We start from the raw sequence: 24,099 nt of genomic DNA, 5'->3' as shown, positions 1-24,099 counted from the left end.
CAGACTTGGAACTCCCTGGGCGCCTGTTGTTGGCAGGCGTGGGGTGGGTGGGGGCTGCGAGGCAGCAGGCTGTGCATCCCGGCCAGGCTGTCTTTATTTTAAAACGTGCTGCCCGCTTCGGGCGCGGCAGCTGTGGGTGTGTTCCATGCTGCTGCTCACCGCAGCTGCTGTGGGCGCTACGCAACCTTCAGCCGCAAAAATGCGGCTGGACCCCCTCCCCCTTCAGTGTTGTTCGGGTTGGCCAGGCCTCCAGTGACCTCTGCAGAAAAACGTACAGTTGCAAGGCTTCAGTTCCTCCCGTGGTGCAGACAATACGGACGTTTGTCTTTGGGAGCTGGGGAGGGCAACTGAGCACTGCGTCCTGGGCGCAGTCTGTAAACAGCAGGTGGTTTTGTCCCTGGCTCCCCTTTTTACAATGAACGTGGGGGAAGGGAATTAGAAGACGGAGAGGTGTGACTGGATAGTCCGGAAAGCCAGTCTTTAAGGGATTCTGAGTGCCTAGGAGGGAATGGAGAGATGGCTCCTTCCAGCTCGTGGTCTAACCAGCTGTCTTGAGGAGGCTGGAGCAGAGTGAAAATGAGTGCTGGTTCTGGAGCCAGACTGACCGCCCTTGAGTCATGACTCCTCCTTTACTGGCTTTGTGGTATTAAGTAAGGTCTCTTTGCCCTTTGGTTTCTTGGCTGTAAAATGGGTACACTAATAGTATTGGTCTCAGAATGCTGTTGTGAGGACTCTATGACTTAAGACTTGTAAAAATTTTCACACCTGGGAAGGTTGAGTATCAAGAATTGTTCTTGCTACTAAGTTGCAGGCTGTTAGGTATGGGTTGGATTGTGTGCTACAAAGTACATAAGCTAAGAGTGTGTGTGTGTGTGTGTGTGTGTGTGTGTGTGTGTGTGTGTTAAAATTGTAATTTTGTCTGGGTTTTGCTATGTACTCAGTCAGGTTTCAAACTCATGATCTTGTCTGACATGCACTGCCATGCTTGGCTCAAAATACTTTTGTGTGTGTGTGTGTGTGTGTGTGTGTGTGTGTGTGTGTGTTTAATTATTTTCATTTTGTGTATGTGCTGGTGTGTGTTTAATTATTTTCATTTTGTGTATGTGCTGGTGTGTGTTTAATTATTTTCATTTTGTGTACGTGCCAGCACCGTCTTGTAGAGGTCAGAGGATAAATTTTAGGAGCTGTCTCTCACCCCTGACCATATAGATTGCAGGGATTAAACTCAGATCAAAGTGCCTTTACACACTGAGCCAGCTAGCTGGTTGGAAGAAAATCTTTCTAAAGAGAAAAGAACCAATTTTATACACTTAGATAAATTATTGCATAGAGTTGCTTTAAAAGAATTTTTGGTAAACAAGCATCTGATGAACTTCACAGAATGCCACAGTACAGACTGGGAGAGATGAGGTTGGTATTGCCAGAAAAAAGGGAGTATGCAGGCCTTGGGTAGTGAAGAGTCAGGCCTACAGTGCCAAACTTCAGTGTTAACCTTTGAATTAAGAAAGGTAACCTTATTAAAATATACGTTGACATCAAAGAGAAAATAAGTAAAAAAAAATGAGAGCCTGGTATTACCTGCGTGGTAACAGGCCTTGGTAAATTACTGGAAGAGGTTAAGACAGGCTTTAAACAGAGTGAGGGAAATTGCTGTGTTTTCCAAGGAGACAGTTTATCTAGTCATTACTTTCCCTCTTTATCTCACTTTACTCATGAAAGTGGTAAATCTTATTTATACTCTGATAGAAAAGTGAGGTCTTGAGACTTGTGGCAGTGAAAGTGAGAATGGTTTTTTGTTTGTTTGTTTGTTTTTAAGGACTTGGTGTCTAGCACTTTGGAGAAGAAAGTAGGAGAATTGAGACCAAACTGAGTTATATGAACCGCTTGAGTTATATGAGACCATGTCTTTAAACAAAAGAAAAAAGTAGTCCCATTTCATTCTGGCCTTTGCCATATGTGTGCTGGGGCAAAGAGCCATGGATTAGGAGTCACACACAACAGACTCACAGGTCCGTGCATGGTTTCACAGTCTGGCTATTGCAGCCTCTCCTTAGGTGTCTTGACTCCTTGATGCTGTTGAGAAAGGAAAAAAAAAATCCTCGAACTGTGTTCCTATGCTGAAACATCCAGTTTTACTAGCAAAACCCTTCTACTGGACCTTACAAACAATCCTCACAGTTGGCCTTTTGGGCACTGCATAAGGACGCCACAAAGCTTTGTTCATTGAAGTAGACTAGCTGTGCAGCCAGCCATGTACATACAGAGATAGAATGTGCTGGTTACCAGCTCACGACACCCTCTTCCCATGTTACCACATTTTCTACCTCCCCAGATAAAACCTTACCCTTAGGCATTGATCTCTGTGATTCTTGTGCCACCGTGTTCACTCTCTTGTTGGTCCCTTGAGTTGTCCCCAATTTCATGTCCCAGGTCTTCCCTGTGCCCTGTGACAGAGTCTGACCTGGACTTTGTCCTAGGGCAACTGTTACCATCCTCCTAGGAAATTTCTCCTCACCTGGCTTATAGCACTGCCCACGTCTGTCCCTACAGGGATCAGGACCTGAAACCCCGTGAGTAACATTTACTAGGTATGTCTTTTTGAACTCAAGCAGGTTAGCTATGCTGGCTGTCCTGTGGCTCTCTGGTGCCATAGTGACATAAGTGAGATTTGTTGGTATCTGTTGTGAGTTATAGTGATGTGTAATTCGCTCTCTGTTCATTGTTTCATGTAGAATGCATGTTAATCTTTTTACAGTGAATTCTAAGAGCCAGGCATCATCTGTTTTGTTCCTCTCAGTTGGCGTTTTGTGTGTATATGGTTTTGTGTGTGATGTGTGTATGTGTCTGTATGTAGTGTGTAAATCTGTGTGTTTGTGTGTGTATGTGTGTGTATTTGTGTGCTATGTGTATGTGTGGTATGTCTGTGTATGGTATGTGTGTGTAGTGTGCATATGTGTGTATGTGGTGCGTTTGTGTGTGGTATGTGTTGTCTATGTGGGTATTTGAGTATGTGTGTGGTATGTCTGTATGTATATCAGTGTGTGCGTTCTGTTTTTTGTTTCAGTGATACAGCTTTTTAACTTTTAGGCTTTCAGTGGAAAAGCATAATGATCAGTATTGGAAATATTTTCAATATTCTATGCAAGCACTCCACAAGCATTGCTTACTCATTACTTTTTATATTGAACAGCTAATCTATGTGTAATCACTTGGATGTATGTGGATTTTTTGGTCAAAAACATGGAGCTTGGAAAGGAGAGAGCCCAGGGTCGAGGATGTAGCTCAGCTGTAGAGTGTTTGCCTAATATGACAGGAGCCCAAGTTTTGGTTCCCTTACATTTCATAAAGCCGTGTGTGGTAGCACATGCCTGTAATCTCAATACTTTAGGGAAGTCGGAGGCAGGAGGATCATAGGTTCAGGGTTATCCAGTGTTAAATAGCATGTTAGAGGCCAAACCTGGGTTATATGATACACCATGTCAAATAGAGAAAAGAAATGAGAGGGCCAGAGAGATGGCTCGATTCTAAAGGCAGCTGCCACCAAACCTGCTGACCTGGATTTATCCTGTGTCCTACCTGGTGGAAGGAGAAAAAGGATTCTACAAAGTTGTCCTCTAACCTCTGTCTTTATGCCATACTTTGCACACACCCCTGTGGCCATTCACACCCCCCTATCTGTCTCTGTCTGTCTGTCTCTCTCTTTCTTTCTCTCTCTCCCTCTCTGTCACACACACACTCACAAAGTAATAACAACAGCAGCAGCAGCAGCAGCAGCAGCAGCAGCAGCAGCAGCAGCAGCAGCAGCAGCAGCATTTCAAGGCTGGTGATGGCTCAGGAGGTAGAAGTGCCCACCACCAATCCTGATGACCCAAGTTCACTTCCCAGGACTCACATAGTGGAGGAGAGAACTGACTCCCGGAAGATGTCCTCTGCCTCCCACATGGGTGCCTTGGCATGCAATGTCCACACATGCATACAGAAAATAAATAAAATTGTCTGAGCAGTGGGAGTGCTACAGCAGTGGTCTTTAGTCCCGGCATATGGAGGCAGAGGCAGGTGAATCTCTGTGAGTTCCAGGCCAGACAAGGATACATCATAAGACATCATCTCAAAGAAAACTGGAACTGGACTGGAGCGATGCTCAGTGGAGTGTTGACTGTTCTTCTAGGGGACCTGGGTTTGGTTCCCAGCACTCACATGGAGGCTAAGTGTCATCTGTGACTCCAGTTCCAGAGGACCCAATGCCCTCTTCTGACTTCTTTGGGCACAGCACTACACATACAGCATACACATACAGCATACACATACAGCATAGCTATGTATGCAGGGAAAACATCTACATATATAAAATAAAAATAACATTTCAAGTGTATAAGCAAACAACATCTACAATAGAAAGGCCAGGCTAGTTCTCTAGACAGATCAGAAGTTAAAATCTGTAAGTAGACACTTCCTATCTTCCCCTTCTTTTTTGTCTCTTTTGGCAATAAAGTTTTATTAATACCCAGCCAGACCTGTTTATTTTTCTATTGCTTTGGCTACTTTGGCTGCTCCTAGTTAACTGGGCCTTTCTGTTCTCTTACTTCCTGAAGTTTAAACTGTTCAATTTGGGTACATTTGCTTCATTTTTGCTTCCCAAAACTTAATTTTATTTAATAGTTTCAGACAGATAATGGGGAGGAAGTACCCAGGTGCTTGGTGAAATCTCCTGGTTTCTTGTGGAAGCTTGGGCTTAGTTCCCTGCAGTAAAGCGTAAGGCCAGTCTTGGAAGGCTACGGCCCAGGGTCTGCAAACATGGCTCTGTCCTGAGCTTCATTCTTAATCTCTCCCAGATCTTCCATCTGACCCCCCTCTGGTCATGAGGGATGTGTGTCTGTGTGTGTGTCTGTCTGTCTGTGTCTGTATGTCTGTGTTTTTGTCTGTGTCTGTGTCTGTGTGTCTGTCTGTGTCTGTGTATGTGCATTCACAGAACTTTGATCCCTGGGACCCACACGGTGGAAGGAGAAAACCAAAACTTGTCTTCTGATCTGTACTTGCTGTATAGCATGCACACAAAGGCGGGTGCACATGCACATATACACATTAAATAAATGTAACAAAAAAATAACAGCACATTTACACAGAAGGTGGGCACGATAGTCACAGTAGCTAAAGGTGAGACAACTCATAATATCATCAACAGACAGATGGACAAAATGTGATAGATTCATACCAAGCAGTATTATTGGCAAATAAAAAGAAGCGAGTTACTGACTCCTGTTATAGCGTACATAAACTTTGAAAATACTATGCCAAGCCGGGAGTGGTGGCCCATGGCTTTAATCCCAGCACTTGGAAGGCAGTGATGCTCACCTTTGCAGGTGAGTGTCTGTGAGGTTGAAGCCAGCCTGGTCTACAGAGTGAGCTCCAGGATAGCCAGGGCTACATAGTGAGATTGTTTCAAAGAAGAAGAAGAGGGGAGGAGCAGACTGTGCCTAATGAGAGAGACCAGACATGGGAATGATTTTATTTATTTATTTATTTATTTATTTATTTATTTATTTACTTACTTACTTATTTATTTGCTTCTTTGCAATAGGTTTTTGCTATATAGTCTAGGCTAACCTTAAACTCAAGATCTCTTGCCTCAGTCTCCTGAGTGCTGAGATTTGGTTTTCTGAGATTACATTACTATGAAATGTCTAATGTAGGCAAATCCAGAGAGAAAGCAGTCTAGTGGTTACTGAGGGCTAGGGAATGGCAGAGACATGGGGTTTTTAGGGTAATGCAAGTGTCCTGAAATTGACCAGTGAAGGGTTTTAGATACCTTTGAATATACTAAAATTACACACTTCTAAATGGGTGGCTCGTGTAGTATGTGAACTCTATCTCATTGGAGGGGTTAAAAACAAGAATGACTAGGATTTTTCAGGGAAACATCTCACAGTTGGGGATCAAAAAGGCTCTGATATAGTCTGGGGTTGTGTTGAGGCAGAGTCTGCGATGTTTGCTCAGTGCAGTCTGGGTGCAAAGCCTGGAGTTACACTCCATTTCGGGTTACTTCCTGACCACTGTCCTGTCTGCTGCTCAGGGTCGTAAGGCAGAGTGTGGGTGAGGGCCAACAGAACACTTCTGTCCTCTTAAGGGAGCAGTGTGCAGTAGTGGCCGAGTAAAGAGTGGGGGTACAGCTGCCAGCCAGGTTCGGACATGACTGTGACAGCCCCTCCCTGCTGCTTCAGTCTTTACCATCTCCTCCCACCGCACCTCCACCCACCCCAAGTCCTCTGCTATTCCCTGGGACTTGGTGGAGGGCATTTTCTCAGCTGTCAGGATTGTACTCTGAGCCACACACAAGTTCCCTCAGCCCACAGACCTCTTGCTATTAAGGCATCAGATTGCGTGCTACCTGTGTTATTAGTTAAGGTAAAGTAAATTCTAGAACTGTGCGTGTTGTTTTCTATTGATTTGCAGTGATGCTGACCTTTTGTTTTATATTTAGTATTTGATTGTGTTCTGAAATCCTTGGATTTTTTAGCTGGGAGTACTAGAAGCAGCTCTGATCTATAAAGGTGAAAGGACAATGCTGTGGATTACAGAAATTCTCCTGTGGGTTCTCTGTAGGGATGCACATCTGCCTGAGGTGTCTCCTAGAAAAGTACAGGGCTCCCTGCCCAAGGCCGCTCTCTGGCTAAGGCTAGTCCTTCTCAATTGTTGGGGCACAGTCTTAGTGTCGGGTTCTGCTGCTAGGCCTGCTTTTACTCCAGTCTTTCTTGACACCTGATGTGTACCAGCAGCTTGATGCTCAAGTGCCCAGAGGTGAAGGAGACAGTCCAGGTCTCTGTTGGGCACACAGAATTGAATTATGCTCCCAGTCTGTGGGTGGCATGAAGCAATAGCCTGACATACTCATAGGAGGCGTTTGTTGCCTACGGGTTGCAGACTTTAGGCTGGTGTATACCGGATGGTGGCCTTGTTACAGAGGGATGTTGGCGGCTGAGGAGGAGCTGTTTAGCGGCCCCGGAAGAGCATACCTTAGGTGGAGGGAAGGAGCCAGAATCATGAGGTTCCAGCCCAGCAGCTTCTGTGTGGAGTCAGGGCGGAGGAAGCAGGTATTTGGGACCTTGCTTACACCTCACAGAACTGAGACCGTCTCCTGAGGGGAGTCCATCTCCACCTTATCTCCAGTGTGGAGTCAGTGCACAGATAATCAGAGGCAAGGGTTTGGCAGATTGCCAGCCTCAGCTTTATCTACTCACTTCATTTGTGTGAAATATTAGAACTTAGTGAAGTTACTGTGTGTCCTTGGTCAGTGCATTTTAAATGATAAATTGTTTTCAAAATCCACGTTGGTTGCCGGCTTTGCGGAACCAACTGGAAAGTGCTGTCAGTGGCTCTCAGAGCTAATGTAGTGGCCTTTGGGCTGTGGCCCTGACAGAAGTGACCAAGCCGTACTTTACACTGAGCAGGCAGGGTCCTTTTCTCCCTCTCTTTTAAAAGATTGATTTACTTTCATTTTGTGTATATGAACATTTGTACATGTGCCTGCATGTATATATGGGCACCGTGTGCATGCCTGCTGGTGCTCTTGGAGGCCAGAAGAAGGCGTCAGATCCACAAGAATTAGAGAGTTGCAGGGTGGTTGTGAACTGACATGGGTGCTGGAAAGCATTCTTAGGTCCTCTGGAAGAGTAACAGAAGCTCTTAACCACTGAGCCATCTCTCCAGACCCCTAGGTAGGTTCTTAAAGAGAACCAACATTGTGTATTCACAGGTAGGAATTAGCACTTGCTTACTATACGGAAATCTTTGCCTGGCGTTAACAAGCTTAGCTGCTGCTCCAGGGGGTGGAGGTGCACACCTTTAATCCCAGCCCAGCACTTGGGAGACAGAGGCAATCGAATCTCTGAGTTGGTGGCTAGAACTAATCTCCTAGGAGTGAGACCAAATATAGAGGCTGGGTGTGGGGAGTTACTCATGTGGTAGATAGCACTGGAGAATTATCCTGAAGGACCCAGGAGTTGACTGGTGATGCCAGTTAGCCTGCACTGAAATGCGAAGCATCACCCAGGCTGCTGTGTTAGGAATGAGTCTGGGGACTACCAGGAAGCATGGAAATAGTTTAGCTGTGTTGATGGGACAGGCAAGACATTGACAGAAGCTGGTGAGGGGCTGCATCGCACTTCCCAGTGTGCTATAACACGTCTGAGAACACCATTCCTTTCTGCTGCTCACTAGGCCCTGTGACAAAGACAGACTACATACTGTGCATTGACCCATTGATGGACACTGGAGTCCATTTGTTTGCTTCCATTTGCTGGTGATTATGTAAATGCTACTAATCCTTTATACTTGTGGTTGAGTTTTTATATAAACACATGTTTTCAGTTCTTTTGGTTATATACATAGAAGTAGAATTGCTAAATGTTAATTCTTTGTGTATTTTTGAGGAAATGCCAAGTCTTTTAAATTAGTTTCCCCATTTTACATTGCCCTCCAGCAACATATAAAAGTTTCAATTATTTTTACTTTATTTATTTATTTATTTATTTATTTATTTATTTATTTATTTATTTATTTGTTATTTATATTTAAGGTAGGGTTTAATGTAGCCCAGGCTGGCTTCAAACCTGTTGTATAGCAGAGGATGAACTTGAGCTCTAATTCTCCTGATTTTACCCCTCCGCCCCTGAGCCTTTTTGTTCTCCAGTGCCAAGGATCAAATCCATGGCATGTGTCAGGTACCTGTTATACTCCTGAGCTATACTCCTTGTCCATTCTTCAGTCGGTTGTCTTTACTATAGAACTGTATGTATAAATTCCTGCTCAAATATATGATGTACAGATACTTTTCACTATGTGTGTATGATGTATGTGTGTTATACACTTTATGTATGTGTGAGATATGTAAGATGTGTGTACCTGTGTATATGTGTGTCTGTATGTTTGTATATGTGTGCATATGTGTGTGGTGTGTGTTTGTGTGTGCATGAGAAAGAGAGAGGAAGAGAGAGACAGACAGAAAGCTCTAGGTTGATGATGTATGGTGTATGGTGGCCCTCTGGATGCTGAGGCCAGGGGTTTGCTTGAAACTCAAGACTCTAACAGATGCATAGTGAGTTCAAGGCCAGTCTGAAATACATGACAAAACTCTGTGTCAAAAAACAAAATAACAGGAATTTTACTCCTGTGTTTTCTTCTAAGAGTTGTATGGTTTTAGTTCATGTCCTGATTTTTTAGTTTTTTGAGACAGAGTTTCTCTCTTGGCTATGGCTGTCCTAGAACTGGCCCTGTAGATCAGGCTGGTTTTGAATGCCTCTGCCTCCTGAGTGCTGAGACCAGAGGTGTGTGCCAGCCCAGCTATGCACGGACAATCTTTTGTTTACATGTTGCTTTGTATGTTATATATGCAGCTAGGTGTTCGATCCATTTAAGTTATTTTTTATTTATGTGTTGAGGGAGGGTGAAACAAGGTCTTGTTTAGCCAAAGCTGGCCTTAGACTCACTGTGTAGCTGAGGCCTGTCTTGAACTCCTGATCCTTTTACCTCTTCCTCTTGAGTGCCAGGAAGACATACATGTACCACAATGGCTGGCAGAGTTAATTTTTTATAGATTGCAAAATCAGGGCCTAACTTTATTCTTTTGTGTGTGGCTACCTTTTCCAGCTTCATTTGTTGGAAAAACTTCCTTTTTCCATTGATCTGTCTTGGCATCCTTGTCAAGAATCACCTGACTGTAGATAGAGGTTTTATTTTTCCTGGCTGTTATCCCTCTGGCATTCTGTGTGTCCCCATGACTGTGCTGTGTTTTGACGTCTGTAGTGTAGCAGTCAGCTTCCTAGTCAGGAGGCCTGCGTCTGTTACTTCCTCTTTTCCCAGACTGTTTTAGCAATTCTGGGTCTTAGAATTTTCATGGGACCTTCCGGGTCAGTCAGGCCATTTTTTCAAATCACACGAGATTGGCTTCAGCAGGAACTGTTGTTTTATATAGTCTGGGGTGTTGAAATTTTACAGTGGATAGTGTCTCAGTCTGTGAACTTAGGGTCTCTTAGGATTATTTAGGTCTCTTGATTTATTTCAACAGTGTTTGACAGTTCCCATTGTACAATTTTTATATCATGGTTAAATTTATTCCCAAATATTCCTTTTGACAGTATATATTGTTTTCCTAATTTTATTTTTAGGTTTTCCATTCCAAGTGAACCTCTTAAAAGTTTTTCTTTTTGTGTGTGTGTGTCTGTGATCATGTATGTGTGAGTGCATGTGTGTTTGTAATCATGTATGTGTGAGTGCATGTGTGTTTGTAATCATGTATGTGTGAGTGCATGTGTGTTTGTCTGTGATTATGTATGTGTGAGTGCATGTGTGTTTGTCTGTGATCATGTATGTATGTGTGAGTGCATGTGTGCACTGAGGCTGGAGGACAACTTCAAGTGTTATTCCTCAGGTGGTGGCATCCACCTTTTTTCTTTCAATCTTTTTATTTTGTGGGTGTGAGTGTTTTGCCTTCATATATTATGTGCACTGCTTGTGTGCCTGATTTGGTGGGGGGAGGCTGAACCAGGGGTTATGCATGGTTGTGAGCCACTGAGTGGGTGCAGAGAATAGAACTGCACCAAGGTCCTCTGCAAGAGCAACTTGTGCTGTTAACTGCTGAGCTATCCTTCCAGCTTCCCCTTTTAAAAAACGAATTTCAGTTAGCTTGCCAGTACTGAGTTCACAAAGTGTGGGCTACCACACTTGATCTTTTTTTTTTTTTTTAAACGTAGGTTCCAGAAGCTAAACTCAAATATTCATGGTTGCAAGGCAAGCGTTTTATCAATTGTTTCATCAATCAGTCTCTAGGTATTTCTTTTTAATATTAATGTTTGAGCAAATGTGCAAAGCATTAAAGAGAAGACCAGCAAGATGGTCGGTGGGTAAAGGCACCTGTTGCCTGTCTGAGCATGGTGGAGGAAGGAGACTCCAGCTAGTTTTACCTGGATCTTCACAACGCACACCAAGACTGAAAGTCTTCTCTCCTTATATCTTAACTGTCCAGGTCCCTCCATGGTAGCAGCTGTCTGTCTGTCTTCAATCCTCATTATCATAGTAGGAATACTTTATATTTAGCATGCATGTACATGGATATAGATGTATGTGCTTTTTCTCCTTTTGATTAATAGTTCTAAATGAAAAATAATGTTCACTTAAGATGTTTTGTTTCTAAAATTTTTTGTGCATGCATTAATGAAAATCCATTTTTAGCGGCTGGAGGAATGGCTCAGTGGTTAAAAGTACTGTCTGCTCTTGCTGTAGGACCTAGGTTCAATTCCTAGCACCCACATAATGGCTCACAACCAGCTGTAACTCCAGTACCAGGGGATCCAGTGCTTTCTTCTGGCTTCTGTGGATCTTGTATACACATGGTACACAGAAATACATGCAGGCAAAACACACACATGCATAAATTGATAGAAAGAATGCATTTTGAAAAAATGAGTAAATAAATCTGATTTCTAACCTTTATTTTGCAAGTTTTCAGGAATTTAATAATTCAATAACTTTTTCTTTTCCATTGGTGAGGAGGTTTTAAGGGGAATGGGATGGCTGTTATGGAGTAGGGGTGATGATATATGCTTATAATCCCAACATTGATTAGGCCAGCTGGGGCTACATAAACCCTATCTCAAAAATGTAGGTGGGGTTATAAATGTGATTTCCCAGGAGCACAGCACTTGTGCAGGGGCTGTACACATGACTCCCCAGGAGCATGGTACTCTTGGAAGGGCTTGAACATTGCTTTGTCAGAAGATGCTGTCAATGTATGAAGAGTCTAGAAAGATACTTTAAAACACTGCATATCACTATTGCAATCTGATTTATATATTCTACATGCTGTTCTGGACATACATTAGGTTTTATATACTCTACCCTGAACAGGTTTTGTGGTTAGGGCTTCTGACCTATGACTGTAAAAGGTTGTGACACTCAGGTCCCACACAGCTAATTAGAAGAACTTGTATTCAAGTGCCAAGTGTCATGCGGCCAGAGCTTTCCCTTCTCACCACACTCATCTCGAGCCACTTGTTCCCTCCCTGGCCCCGGGCATGAATGGCTGTGTGGCTGCTGAGTGAGGGCTGACCACCCGTGCTTTCTGTGTTTCCTGTGGTTCGGGTGATGTGCCCGACTGGCAGACACACACCGTGGAGGAGAGCTGGAGTTAGGTGTCCTCACTCACAGAGAACATGAATTGAATAGAACTGGAGCTGGGGAGAGCTTAGCAGCTGGGCAGGAGGAACTCTTCCTGAGAGAACCCTAGCAAAGCCCACAGCTACAGCTGGCCTCCGATGGCAGAGAGTATGAAGGCAGCATGGACTAGGGCTCCACCAGTGTGCTAGTGGTGGAGGGTGGGATTTTGAAATCCATAGATGATGACGATGATGATGACGATGATGGTGTGTGTGTGTGTGTGTGTGTGTGTGTGTGTGTGTGTGTGTGTAGGCCAGAGGTCAGTTTCATGTCATTCCTCAGGTGCCTGATGAGGTTAGGCTGGCTGGCCCATGAACCCCAGAGATCTGCCTGTCTCTGCCACACCTTTGTTTTTTAATTTTCTTTTTAAGAATGTTTTGTTATGTGTATGAGTGGGTCTTTTCTGAGTGTGTGACTGGGTAGGTACCATGTGAATAATGTCTGATGTCTGTGAAAACCAGAAGAGGGTATTGGAGCCTCTGAAACAAGTTACAAAAGGTTGTGAACTGTGTGGTTGTTGGGAATCAAACCTGGGCCCTCTAGAAGAGCAAACAGTGCTCTTAACAGCTGAGCCATCTCTCCAGCTCATTTTTCAAACACAAGTTTTAAGGTTCAAATTCAAGTCTTCGTTTTTTGTATGACAAGTACTTTACCAACTAAATTATCTCCTGAAAAGAGTTAGGGGTGGGGGGGAGGAGGCGATATGCCTGGCAAATAACGGAAAGGAGGGAGTAGTCCACCCTAGATAACAGGATAGAAGGGATAACCTGGGCTGGCAGTAGAGAGGGCAGACTGAGCCACAGTGGCTGTGCTCGGATCTGTGCTGTGAGGTAGATGGGAAGCAGCCGTTGGTCAGCGTCAGAGCTGCTGCTGATCAGAGATATAAAGGAGAGGAGCAAAGCATGCTGGAATGTTTTTAAGGGAAGACAGGGTAGAAGCTACAGGCGGACAGTGAAAGTATTTTTTTTTTAAAGAATGCTTGATGCAGAGGGGCAGAATTCCAAGAGGGAGAGAAATGGTAGAATAGAAGAGAGTGTTGCTGAAGCTCCTGTGGGAAGTGAGTAGGTAGAGCTGTGGGCTGGCCACTCAGCTTATGAGAGCTCTTGATGAAGAGTAAGAAGGTCAGAGAGGATCTTCAGGCATAGAAAGAATGCCTGGTGGTGGTGGTGGCACACACCTTCACCAGAAGCACAGAAGCAGGCCGATCTCTTGAGTATGAGGCTAGCTGGTCTACAGAGAGAAAAGTATGAGAAGGGCAGGCAGGGAAAGACTCTCAAGCAGCTCAGGCATGAGCGAGATTGGGGCTTGGAAGGGGATGCAGACTGTTCAGTTCCTTTTCCTGTGGTTGTATTTAACTGCAGAAACAGAGCAGACAGGGGAGCTCGATTAGCCAAGGCCACTGTTCTGACATGTAAGTATGCCAGGGGTCTAGGCACCATGAGGAAGACTTGGGCTTCATTTGTGCTGTCCAGGCTGGAGGGTCATGTTTAGGAGGTGTAGGGTTGGTGGGGTTTTACTTGCAGAGCTTTGGGGAGGTGGATGTGGGGTGAGAGATGGAGTGTTTGACCAGCCATAGTTGTGCAGGATCAATGATGGTGGCAAGACCCCCCCCCGCCCCGCCACACACACACACACACACACACACACACACACACACACACACACACACACACGATTTGTACTGTGGTTTGATGTTACCCCCATCCCCACCCCATCTCTGAAACATTGTTTTATTGTAGCTCTGGCTGACCTAGAGCTCACTATGTAGACTAACCCGTCTCAAATTCACAGCTTCACCTGTTTTTGCCTCCCCCGATTTCTGGAATTAAAGACCCGGGCGCTTTTATGCTCAGCCCTGCAGTTTGGATCTTGAGTGTCCTACAAGGCTCTTATGTAAAGGCTTGCCTCGCAGTGGCATTATTGGAAGGGGAGACCTTTAGCAAGTAAGATCCTTATGTCTTGAAAGGTGGTTGTGGGACTGTGACTCATCTAGTCCTTCTCTTCCGATTTCTGGCTTCTGGTAGGAGCAGTTTGCTCTGACACACATCCTACCATTGCCTTCTGGCATCCCCACTGGAGACTTAAAGCAATAGTCCGTTTTTCTAGAATCATACACCCCCTAGTATAGCCTCAGACTCACAGGGATCTAGCCCTCTGCCTCCTGAATGCTGCTGGGATAAAAGGCACTACCGTGCCAGGCTTCTCTTGTTCTTAACCTTTGTGTGTTTGAGTGTGGGCACATGCACCACAACATGCATGCTGAGGTCAGAAAGCCCTCTGGTTTCCTTCGTGCTTTCCACCTTGTTTGCGAGACAGGGTCTTTGTTTGCTGATGTATATACCAGGTTAACTAGTCCATTCAGGGTTGTAGAATCTCCTGTCTGTTTCCGTCTGGAATCTGGATCACTGGCATTGAAGGTGTATGCTACTGCATCCAGCTTTATATGGGTTCTCATGCCTGTGTGACTAGCACTTTACCCACTGAATCATCTCCCCAGCCCTCAATAATCCTCTGCCCCTGTAAGTTCATGATAATTGGGTAGTTCATTTTAGTGATAGAAAACTAAAACTTTCTCATTTGTAAAGGTGATGCTGAGAGCCCCTGCACCTCCACGGGATGAGGTATGGTATACATGGTAGGTCAGTGTCATTTCAGGGTCTGTCTGAGTAGAGGATCCTGTTTCCAAGGTGCTACTGGCATACATTGCATTGAAGATGGGTTGCAGGATCTTGGGCAGTTGCCCTGAGCATAAACAGTGAAGGGCGTCAGTCTTTCTGTGTCTGGACACAAAGGCAGATTAGTTGGAGATGGAATTTGAACTATTATGTAGCCTTGCCTGTCCTGGAACTCAGTATGTAGACCAGGCTGGCCTAGAACTCACTGAGATCCACTTGCCTCTGCCTCTGAGTGCTGGGATTAAAGGCGTCCACACCACCGAGCTCAGTAACACATTCATGTGTATCTAGGGAATGCTACTGTTGCACATGAAGGTCTGTACATAGACTTTTCCTGTAAGGAACACAGGACCACAGTGATGGTTGTTGTTGTTGTTGCTGTTGGAATCCTCATCCGTGTTAGGCCTCTGCTGCCTTATGGGATGATTGGCTATTTCTATTTTCCTTTCCTTCCCAGTAGATAAAGCTTAAAAGATGTATGAATTATTCAAGACGTGGGCTGAGGAAGGGAAAGAATTGCTGCTTTGAGCATTGGTGACAAAGCTCTGAGGAGTCCTGGGAGTGGTCTGTGGGAAGATGAGCCAGAGGAAGGCGAAGGGCTGAGAGGTCATCGGTCACTGCGGGCAAGTGCAGGTGCACACACTGCTGTTGTGCTTTCGTTCTTCCTCTGGCTGTACTCTGGCTTGTCCTGTAGCTTGGAGGCTGGAGGCCAGCCTTTGACCCAGATGAAGGGTGGACCCTCCCATTCCAGTCATCACATCTGGAGTATAGACAGACTGATTGACGGTGCTCATTTTCCCATCAGTCCTTGATAGTTTATCACACAGCTCTCCTGCTTAAAATGCTTTAGTGGCCTCTTCATAGAATAACATTTACAATCTCGTTTTTAAAAAAGATTTATTTTGGGGTTGGGGATTTAGCTCAGCGGTAGAGCGCTTGCCTAGCGAGCGCAAGGCCCTGGGTTCGGTCCCCAGCTCCGAAAAAAAAAAAAAAAAAGAAAAAAAAAGATTTATTTTTATTTCATCTGTGTGGATGTTTTGCTTGCATATGTCTGTGTACCACATGTGTCCATTGCCCTTGAAGGTCAGAAGAGGGCATCAGATCTGCTAGAACTAGAGTTACATTTAGTTATGAGCTGCCATGCGGGTTCTGTGAATCAAACCGGCAGAGCATGGCTGAAGCTCTTAACTGCTGAACCATCTCTCCAGCCCCCAGCTCTATAATCTGCACATCCCCTCCAAGGTTTCTTTTCTTTTTTTTTTTTTTTCTTTTTTTCAGAGCTGGGGACTGAACCCAGGGCCTTGTGCTTGCTAGGCAAGCGCTCTACCACTGAGCTAAATCCCCAACCCCCCCTCCAAGGTTTCTAAGCTCTACAGTAGCACTTGGGTACAACCTTCCTTTCCAGGCACTGGTCCCTCCCCATCAGTCTCTAAAAGTCCCTTCCTTCAGAGTCTGACCATCTTCTCAGTCAGGGTCCTAGCCTGGAGCTGAGGTCGGTCCTTACTGAACTCAGTGCAGATCTTTCCTGCCATGCTTCTCCAAAGGATACACTCCTTCTACAGAAGTTAGAAGAATTTGTAATTATCTATTTACCCCTTATTCATCCCCTCACTCTTATTTAAGGACATAGGTCAGGCTGGTTTTATTCACCAGTTTCTGCTCAGAGCCTGGTATGAGCACAACAAAATTTTATTTAAAATCTGTGTATTTTTATTGAATGCGTGTGGGTGTTTTACTTGCGTGTTGTCTGGGTACCATGTGAATGCTGCGTCCCTGGAGACCAGAAGAGGCATTGGATCCTCTAAAGCTGGAGTTAAAGCCAGTGAATGCAGGCGACCAAACTCTAATCCTCCACAAGAACAAGTGTTCCTGACCATTGAGCTATCTCTCCAGACTCCACGAGAAATATCTCTTACATGAATTAACAAATGCATAAGTAGGAAAAAGTACTGGGGGATTTGATGAGCCACTGAAAATGTAAGAATTACCACTCACGGGGTTGGGGATTTAGCTCAGTGGTAGAGTGCTTGCCTAGCAAGCGCAAGGCCCTGGGTTCAATCCCCAGCTCCGAAAAAAAGAAAAGAAAAAAAAAAAAAAAGAATTACCACTCACTACTGCTCTATATAATCAAAATGGTGGAAATAGGTCAAGGCTATCTGGATTACATGGAACCATGTTTCAAAAAATCAGGAAAGAGAGGGAAAGTGGAAGAGGAGAGGAGAGGAGAGGAGTGAGAAGAACAGCACAGCTGTGTCTGAGATTTATTTTTCTAGAATGTTCTAAGTGGGCACAGAATTATGGATTGGACGTTCTGTTTGGCATTGGGAAGGCCGGTGCATTACATTCACAGTGCCAAGTTTTCTCCCCTCACTTTTTACAAACGATTTTTATTAGCTATATGTGCCTTTATCTGTCTATGAGTCCTGGTGCCTATGGCGGCCAGAAGAGGACACAGGTCTCCTGGGGCCGGGGTTCCAGTTAGTTGTGAGGTGCCGGACAGGAGTGCTGAGAATGGAGCTCCAGTTCTCTGCAGCAGCACTGCATGCTGTTGCTCTCTTAGCTCTCCCTCCCCAGCCCCGCCCCCTACCAGTGTGATTGATAGCCACGAGCCCTGGCATTGGCTTCCTGCTTGTTGTTCACCAAATGTCTTGTATCCTTAGCCTTTATCAGACTTGGAAGAACTTTTACCTTTGCTTGCTTTACTATAGTCCCTAGCCTTTGTTTAGGAGGGAAATTAACTCTTTACATTGCCTCTTGGGCCCCCAGGCGCTGACTGCGGATCTTCTTGGTATTTTCCGATGTATTTGTGCAGTGTCTTTTGCAGCCTGCATACTTGGGGCTCCTCTTAAGTATTCTGGTTTCATCTAGTGGCCAACTCTGAGCTCAGAGTAGTTCCCTTAGGACTAGAGGTCTGCACGTGCCTCTCTGTGTGTCTTTCCTGTTTTAGAGACTCTAGTCCGGGGCCTGTGAGATGGCTCTGCAGAAAAAGGTGCTTTCCACCAAGCCTGATAGCCCACATGATGGAAAGAGTGAGCTCACAATTAATTTAGAAAGACCCCCTAGTCTTGTGCTGCCTGTATTCGGTGAACTCCTTGGAAGTCATAGTCCTGACAAGCTTTGGCTTCCTACCAGCATGGGAATGGTTCTTAGATTTTTAGATCAACTTCTGCATCAGAGACATTAGCTATAGATTCACCAAGAAGGAAGAGACCTGCTCTGGTTTTCTGAGTCTCTCTCTTTGGTGGTAGGCATTTTGGTGGGTGAGTGTGATTCAGAGCAGACAAGTTCTGGGCTATGGTGGGAGGCGTTAGGTTGGGTAGTGCCCTTTGAAGGGGCTCCTCCCTTTGATGTAGCAGCTCTTTTTGAGCAGATGAGGCTCAGGCCTAGTGTGGTACTTTATCTTGTAGCTATCTGTAGGGTCTGTAAGTCCCTGGTAATGTGTGTATGCTTTCTGTTTTTGTTGTTCCTGCTAAACTTTTTATATACAAGTCTTCTATATTTTGATTTGCATATTTGTTTATGAGTGTTTTGCCTTTGTGTATGTATGTGCACTACACTCATGGCTGGTGCTGTAGAGGTCAGGAGAGGGCATCACATACTTCAAAACTACAGTTACAGACCGCTGTGAGCTGCTGTGTGTTTGCTTGCAATGGAACCTGGCTCTTCTAGAAGAGCAGCAAGTACCCTCAACACTGAGCTATTTCTCCTGTTCATGATTTATTTTTTGAGACAGTCTTTGTAGCCCAAGCTAACCTACAACTTAATATGTAGCCTAGGCTAGCCTTGAACTTCGATGATCCTCTTGCCTCAGCCTTCTGAGTACAGTATCACAGCTGTAAGCCACTTCACGTGGCTTTGTAATTCCTTTCACCTTGGTTTCCACTTGTCTGTAACTGGGTTTTCATTTTAGCCATACATGAAAATCACTCGGGAAAACTAAAAAATTGACCACTATGGGGGAAAAACACAAGAGCTCAAGCTTACAACTGTGCTGACTTAGATGTCATCCTCTTAGTGTCAGAGAGCGGGTGTCATCCTCCCAGTGTCCCTGCTGTGGGCAGCTCTCAGGTGGATTATCCATTCATTGGTAGCCTCTGAATGACATGACAGTTTTAAAGCTGTAAATGGGGAAAGCTTAACTTTTTGTGTTTGCTTTCACATAGCAGCTTACCCTGGCCAAACTGTGGGTACATGTCCTGTTGTGGTTTGGGTCTCCCCTCTGACTCAGGGCTCTTGGCACCTTGTGCTGCTTTCTCCTCTCTGCTGGTTCCTCAGAGACATCTGTTTTCTTGGATTCTATTTTATGCTTCCTTGGGCCGCAGTTGCTTCCTGTTGGGATACAGAAAGTTCTCGCTACATCACTGCTCCTTTTATCCCCTTCCCTAGGCGGCCCTTCACAGACCTGGAGAGCTTACGTGGCCTAGGAAAGTGGCCTTCTTGGTGATTTCTCTGAGACTCTCATCTGAGACCCCAATGCTGCCTGCTCCTTACCTCTCTGTCCGTCAGACTTGCTGCAGATCACCTAGCCTTGCAGAAACAGTCCAGGACAGGGAAGGCTGAGTGCACAGGCTCCTACTTCCTTCTCATATGTTTAGCTCTTTGCCAGACCCCATTTCTAAGCCATGCAATGGTGAAGTGACAAAGGCTGTCTTCTTCTTCCTTTTCTCCTGACTGAGGAACTTTGAGTAGCTAAAGGCTTCCTGCTCTCTGGGCTGGGCGACTTCCTTGATTTTTTAGCATGCAATCTGGCCTTGGATTTCAGGGATCCCCAGAAGATGCTATGGTATTTTTCTTGTCTTCATATCTCTGTGTGTGTGTGTGTGTGTGTGTGTGTGTGTGTGTGTGTGTGTGCATGCATGCGCGCGCATGTGTATGCATGTATGGGAGATGTATTCATCTCTGCATGTGTATGTGAAGGACAGAAATCTGTTAGTGGTCTTTATTCTCTCCACCTTTAAAAAATGTTTTAAATTGTTATTTTGTGAATGTGTGCACGTGTGTGTGTGTGTGTGTATGCACGCGCGCGCGTGTGTGTGTGCGTGGATGCGTGTGTGTGTGTGTGTGTGTGTGTGTGCCCTGACACCTGTGCAGAGGTTAGAGTACAGCTTTCAGGAGTTGGTGTTCTCCTTCTACCCTGCAGGTCCTTCCAGACTGGGGTAAGTACCGTTACCCACTAAGCTGGTCACTGCAGCACCCCCCGGCCCACACCTTACTTTTTGAGACAGACTCTGTCGGTGAGTCTGCAGCTTACTGATCTGGCCCGACTGACTGGCTGGTGAGCCCTCAGGATCTGTCTGCATGCATGTACCTGGGGCTGCGGTTACAGGCATATGGCACTGCATCTGGCTTGTATGTGGGTTCTAGGAACCTAAACTCAGGTCATCATGTTCATAGTTTGATAATTCTGTTCCTGAAGACACATAAGAGTATTCACTCTAACAAACAAAATACTATTCCACCAAAGTTCATCCTGGAGAACCATTGCATTTATTGAATTACTTAGGTTGAGGGCTTCTTACAGGAGTGTGAGGAACAGCATGGTGGCTGCACTGGGAGATCGTGCACTGCTTGGACGATGGCTTTCCTATACTTGTAAAGGGGTGTACTCCTTTCAGTTAACGTTCTCCAGCTGTATACTTGAGCACTTCCTGAGACCTTGTAATTAGGGCAAGACTGCATACAAATGGCTGCCCGAGGGGCTAGAATCTCAGGTGGGGTCCAAGGCCACTTATTACTGTCTGTTCTGTTAACTAGCCCTTGACAAAGGAGGAAGACTACGTACTACACTTGTGTTGCAGATGCTCAACCCACTGAGCCGCCTCCCATCTTCACTGCTCTCCTGGCTGCATCCTGTCTCCTTAGTGTGCTGGCCTCTGTGGGCAGTGTTTTGTGTAATCTAAGGAGCTGGGATTCACATAGTGAACAACTGGCCCAGGAACCTCCAGCCCTTCTTCAGAAAGCACATCTGGGTTTGGGAACAGTTTTATCTATAGGACAAGTCACATGTTTCTTTCATGTCTCCAGTACCTACCTTAGAACTTTTCTATTGCTGTGTAAAACACCATGACCAAGGTAACATATGAAGTGTTTAATTTGATACATGGTCTCAGAGGATTGAGAGTCCATAGCAGCAGAGTGAAGGAACAGCTGAACACTCGAATCTTTCTCTCTCTCTCACATCCTAGTCTCGACCCACATCCATAAAGCAGGGAGTGGATACTAGGAACTTTAGGAGCCTTTTGAAACTTCAAAGCCCACCCCCAGAAACATCCTCCAACAAGGCTTCACCTCCTCACCTTTTCCAAACACTTCAGTCAACTAGAGACCAGATACTAAAACAGACAAGCTTAGTGCTGGACAGTGGTGGTGCGCACCTTTAATCTCAGCACTGCTGAGGCAGAGGCAGGCAGAGCTCTGAGTTCGAGAGCAGCCTGGTCTACAGAGTGAGTTGCAGGATAGGCAGGATAGAGAGCTCCTGAAAGAGCAGGAAATGCTCTCAACCACTGAGCCATCTCTCCAACCTCACCTTCGCACCTTTTTGTTTGTTAATTTGTTTTTGTTTGTTTTTTTTGTTTGGTTTTGTTTTGTTTTTTTTGAAACATGGTTTCTCTGTGTATCCTTGGCTGTCCTGGAACTCACACTATAGACCTGGCTGGCCTCGAACTCACAGAGATCTGTCTTCTGTCTCCCCAGTGCTGGGTTTAAAGGCTTGTACCACTACCGCTGGTATCTTCTTTTCTTTTCTTTCTTTTTTTAAAGCATTCTTTTTTTTTTCTTTTTTTTTTCCCCCGGAGCTGGGGACCGAACCCAGGGCCTTATGCTTGCTAGGCAAGCGCCCTACCACTGAGCTAAATCCCTAACCCCTCTTTCTTTTTTTTTTTTTTTAAAGCAAGTATTTCTTTCTTTTTTTAAGATTTTATTTATTTATTTGATGTATGTGATACACTGACATTCTAAAGACACACCTGAAGAGGGAATCAGATCCCATTACAGATGGTTGTGAGCCACCATGTGGTTGCCGGGAATTGAACTCAGGACCTCTGGAAGAGCAGTCAGTGCTCTTAACCACTGAGCCATCTCTCCAGCCCTCTTTTTATTTTTTTTTTAAAGATTTATTCATTTATTATATACAAGTACACTGTAGCTGTCTTCAGACACACCAGAAGAGGGTATCAGATCCCATTACAGATGGTTGTGAGCCACCATGTGGTTGCTGGAAATTGAACTCAGGACCTCTGGAAGAACAGTCAGTGCTCTTAACTGCTGAGCCATCTCTCCAGTCCCTCTTTTTATTTTATTTTATTTTTTTATTTTTTTAAAGGAAGTGTTGACCTCAGGACAAGACCCCACCCAACATAGCTTTATTTATTTATTTTTAAAGATTTATTTATTTATATGTAAGTACACTGTCTTCATCCACACCAGAAGAGGGCATCAGATCTCATTACAGATGGTTGTAAGCCACCATGTGGTTGCTGGGATTTGAACTCAGGGCATCTGAAAGAGCAGTCAGTGCTCTTAACTGCTGAGCCATCTCTCCAGCCCCTCTTTTTATTTTTTTTAATGGTGCATTTTGAAGCTTAAAGTTTTAAATTTCCATTAATTTTACATTTTTTTCTCTCAAGTGCCTTAAGTGTTGTAACTTGAGAAAACTTGGTTCTTCCTAACATTGAGTGCTAGTTTCTGTCTCAGTTTAAAGATTGGGGATCCTATGGTGGCCACAGGGTCATGGGGGTAGAAGACTGAGGGAACCATGTCTCTGTGTTTCTGCTTTTTAAATGCAGAAGTGTTTAAATAGGAATTGAGAAAGAACACAGAATAATTGATAGCATATACTTTCTGGGAAGGAGGAAGATATTTGCATAAGAGTTCTTCTGGCTATTGTAGGAAGTTGCCACAGATTTTTTTTTTTTTTTTTTAAAAGCTGGGGACCGAACCCAGGGCTTTGCGCTTCCTAGGTAAGCGCTCTACCACTGAGCTAAATCCCCAGCCCCGTTGCCACAGATTTAAACAGCACAGATTTGTCCCTTTGTCCCAAAGACTGCTATGGCTCTGTGTGTGTTTAGCTCCTGTGAGACTGGATTAATGTGCCAGCCTCCTTATCTTGGGCAATCTTCTGGGCTTCTCAAATTCCTATAAAGCCAGCCCATCTATAGAGGTGCTAGGTTGGACCCAGAATAACATCTCTTTGCTGGTTTACTTCTTCAGTATAACCCTCAACTTCTCTCCTTGGGCTTTGCTTTCAAAGGTCAAGTGGACAGCAAGAGGTGTGGGCACATGGTTGGCCAAGGACCAAGGGCATAGAGCAGTGAGCCTGGGCTAGTGTGGGACAGTGTACAATATAGACAGTGGTCATGGGGTACGTGGTGAAGGCAGAACCAAGGATGACCATGGGGTTTGAGAGGAGCAGCTTGGAGATGCACAGGGACAACTGCTATGTAGCTGGGTGTCCCAGTGGGCTTCTCAGTGAAGACTTGATTATGTGGTTTGGGCATAGGGCAAAGATCCAGATAGGCATGCTTGTGGAGATACACACACACACACACACACACACACACACACACACACACACAGAGTGTATTCTTATGTAATCACATTTCAATTTAGGATGACTTTTTAGGAATGTAAACTCATGATAGGTCAAGGGATAGCCCTCATCCTTAGTTTGGTGGAAACAAGAACATAACATCTCAGGATGCCTAAGTTGACAATACTCTAAGGTGAAAAAAAAAATCCCAGCAGCATCTTGAGGATGCTCGTCTCTCCCAGTGTGCATAGGAGGGCGTGGGAAGGATGCTGCTCCTTACCGCAGTGCTCTGTTTTCTTCCCCAGTCCCCCAGTCCACACAGCAGTGGTCTTTGTAAGTGCGCTCTGAGGATCGAGCAGCCACAGATGGGATGACAGCTTGTTGGAGCTTGTCAGTAGTTAGCAAATCCCTGCACCAGGGAACCTAATGAGACGCAGATTCTTCGGTCTGCATTTTGGCAGAGAAGAGTTTTATATTTTCTACGTGGTACTTGACACACCTGCTGTGGAGATGTTAAGTCATTTCTTCTTTAATTTCAGTGATTCATTTTGAAAATCATTCGTTCTTTGTTCTTTTTTCTTTTGTTCTTCCTTCCATTGGTCAATCTCTTTCCTTCCTTCCTTCCTTTCTTCTCTCTATCCATCCCTCCTCCTTTTCTTCCTTCTTCTTAAGATAGTCTCAGTGCATCCC

General features: G+C 44.9%; 1 protein-coding gene and 1 long non-coding RNA gene across 7 annotated transcripts in view; one reads left to right on the top strand and one right to left on the bottom strand.

Moving 5' to 3' along the window:
* Arhgap39 (Rho GTPase activating protein 39) overlaps positions 1–24,099 on the top strand; it is a 92,833-nt gene that overhangs the window by 842 nt on the left and 67,892 nt on the right.
* Positions 1–24,099, bottom strand: part of LOC134479930 (uncharacterized) — a 65,585-nt gene that overhangs the window by 27,650 nt on the left and 13,836 nt on the right. The window contains exon 2 of the long non-coding RNA XR_015625725.1: positions 19,054–19,211. This is a non-coding gene — a long non-coding RNA (uncharacterized LOC134479930). The remainder of the gene's footprint in view (positions 1–19,053; positions 19,212–24,099) is intronic.

The sequence above is a fragment of the Rattus norvegicus genome, chromosome 7, assembly GCF_021556685.1.
Source record: "Rattus norvegicus strain SHRSP/BbbUtx chromosome 7, alternate assembly SHRSP_T2T, whole genome shotgun sequence".
In the NCBI taxonomy this organism is placed as follows: Eukaryota; Metazoa; Chordata; class Mammalia; order Rodentia; family Muridae; genus Rattus; species Rattus norvegicus.
Note: the sequence above shows the minus strand (reverse complement) of the source record. Positions and strands in the feature narration are given on the sequence as shown.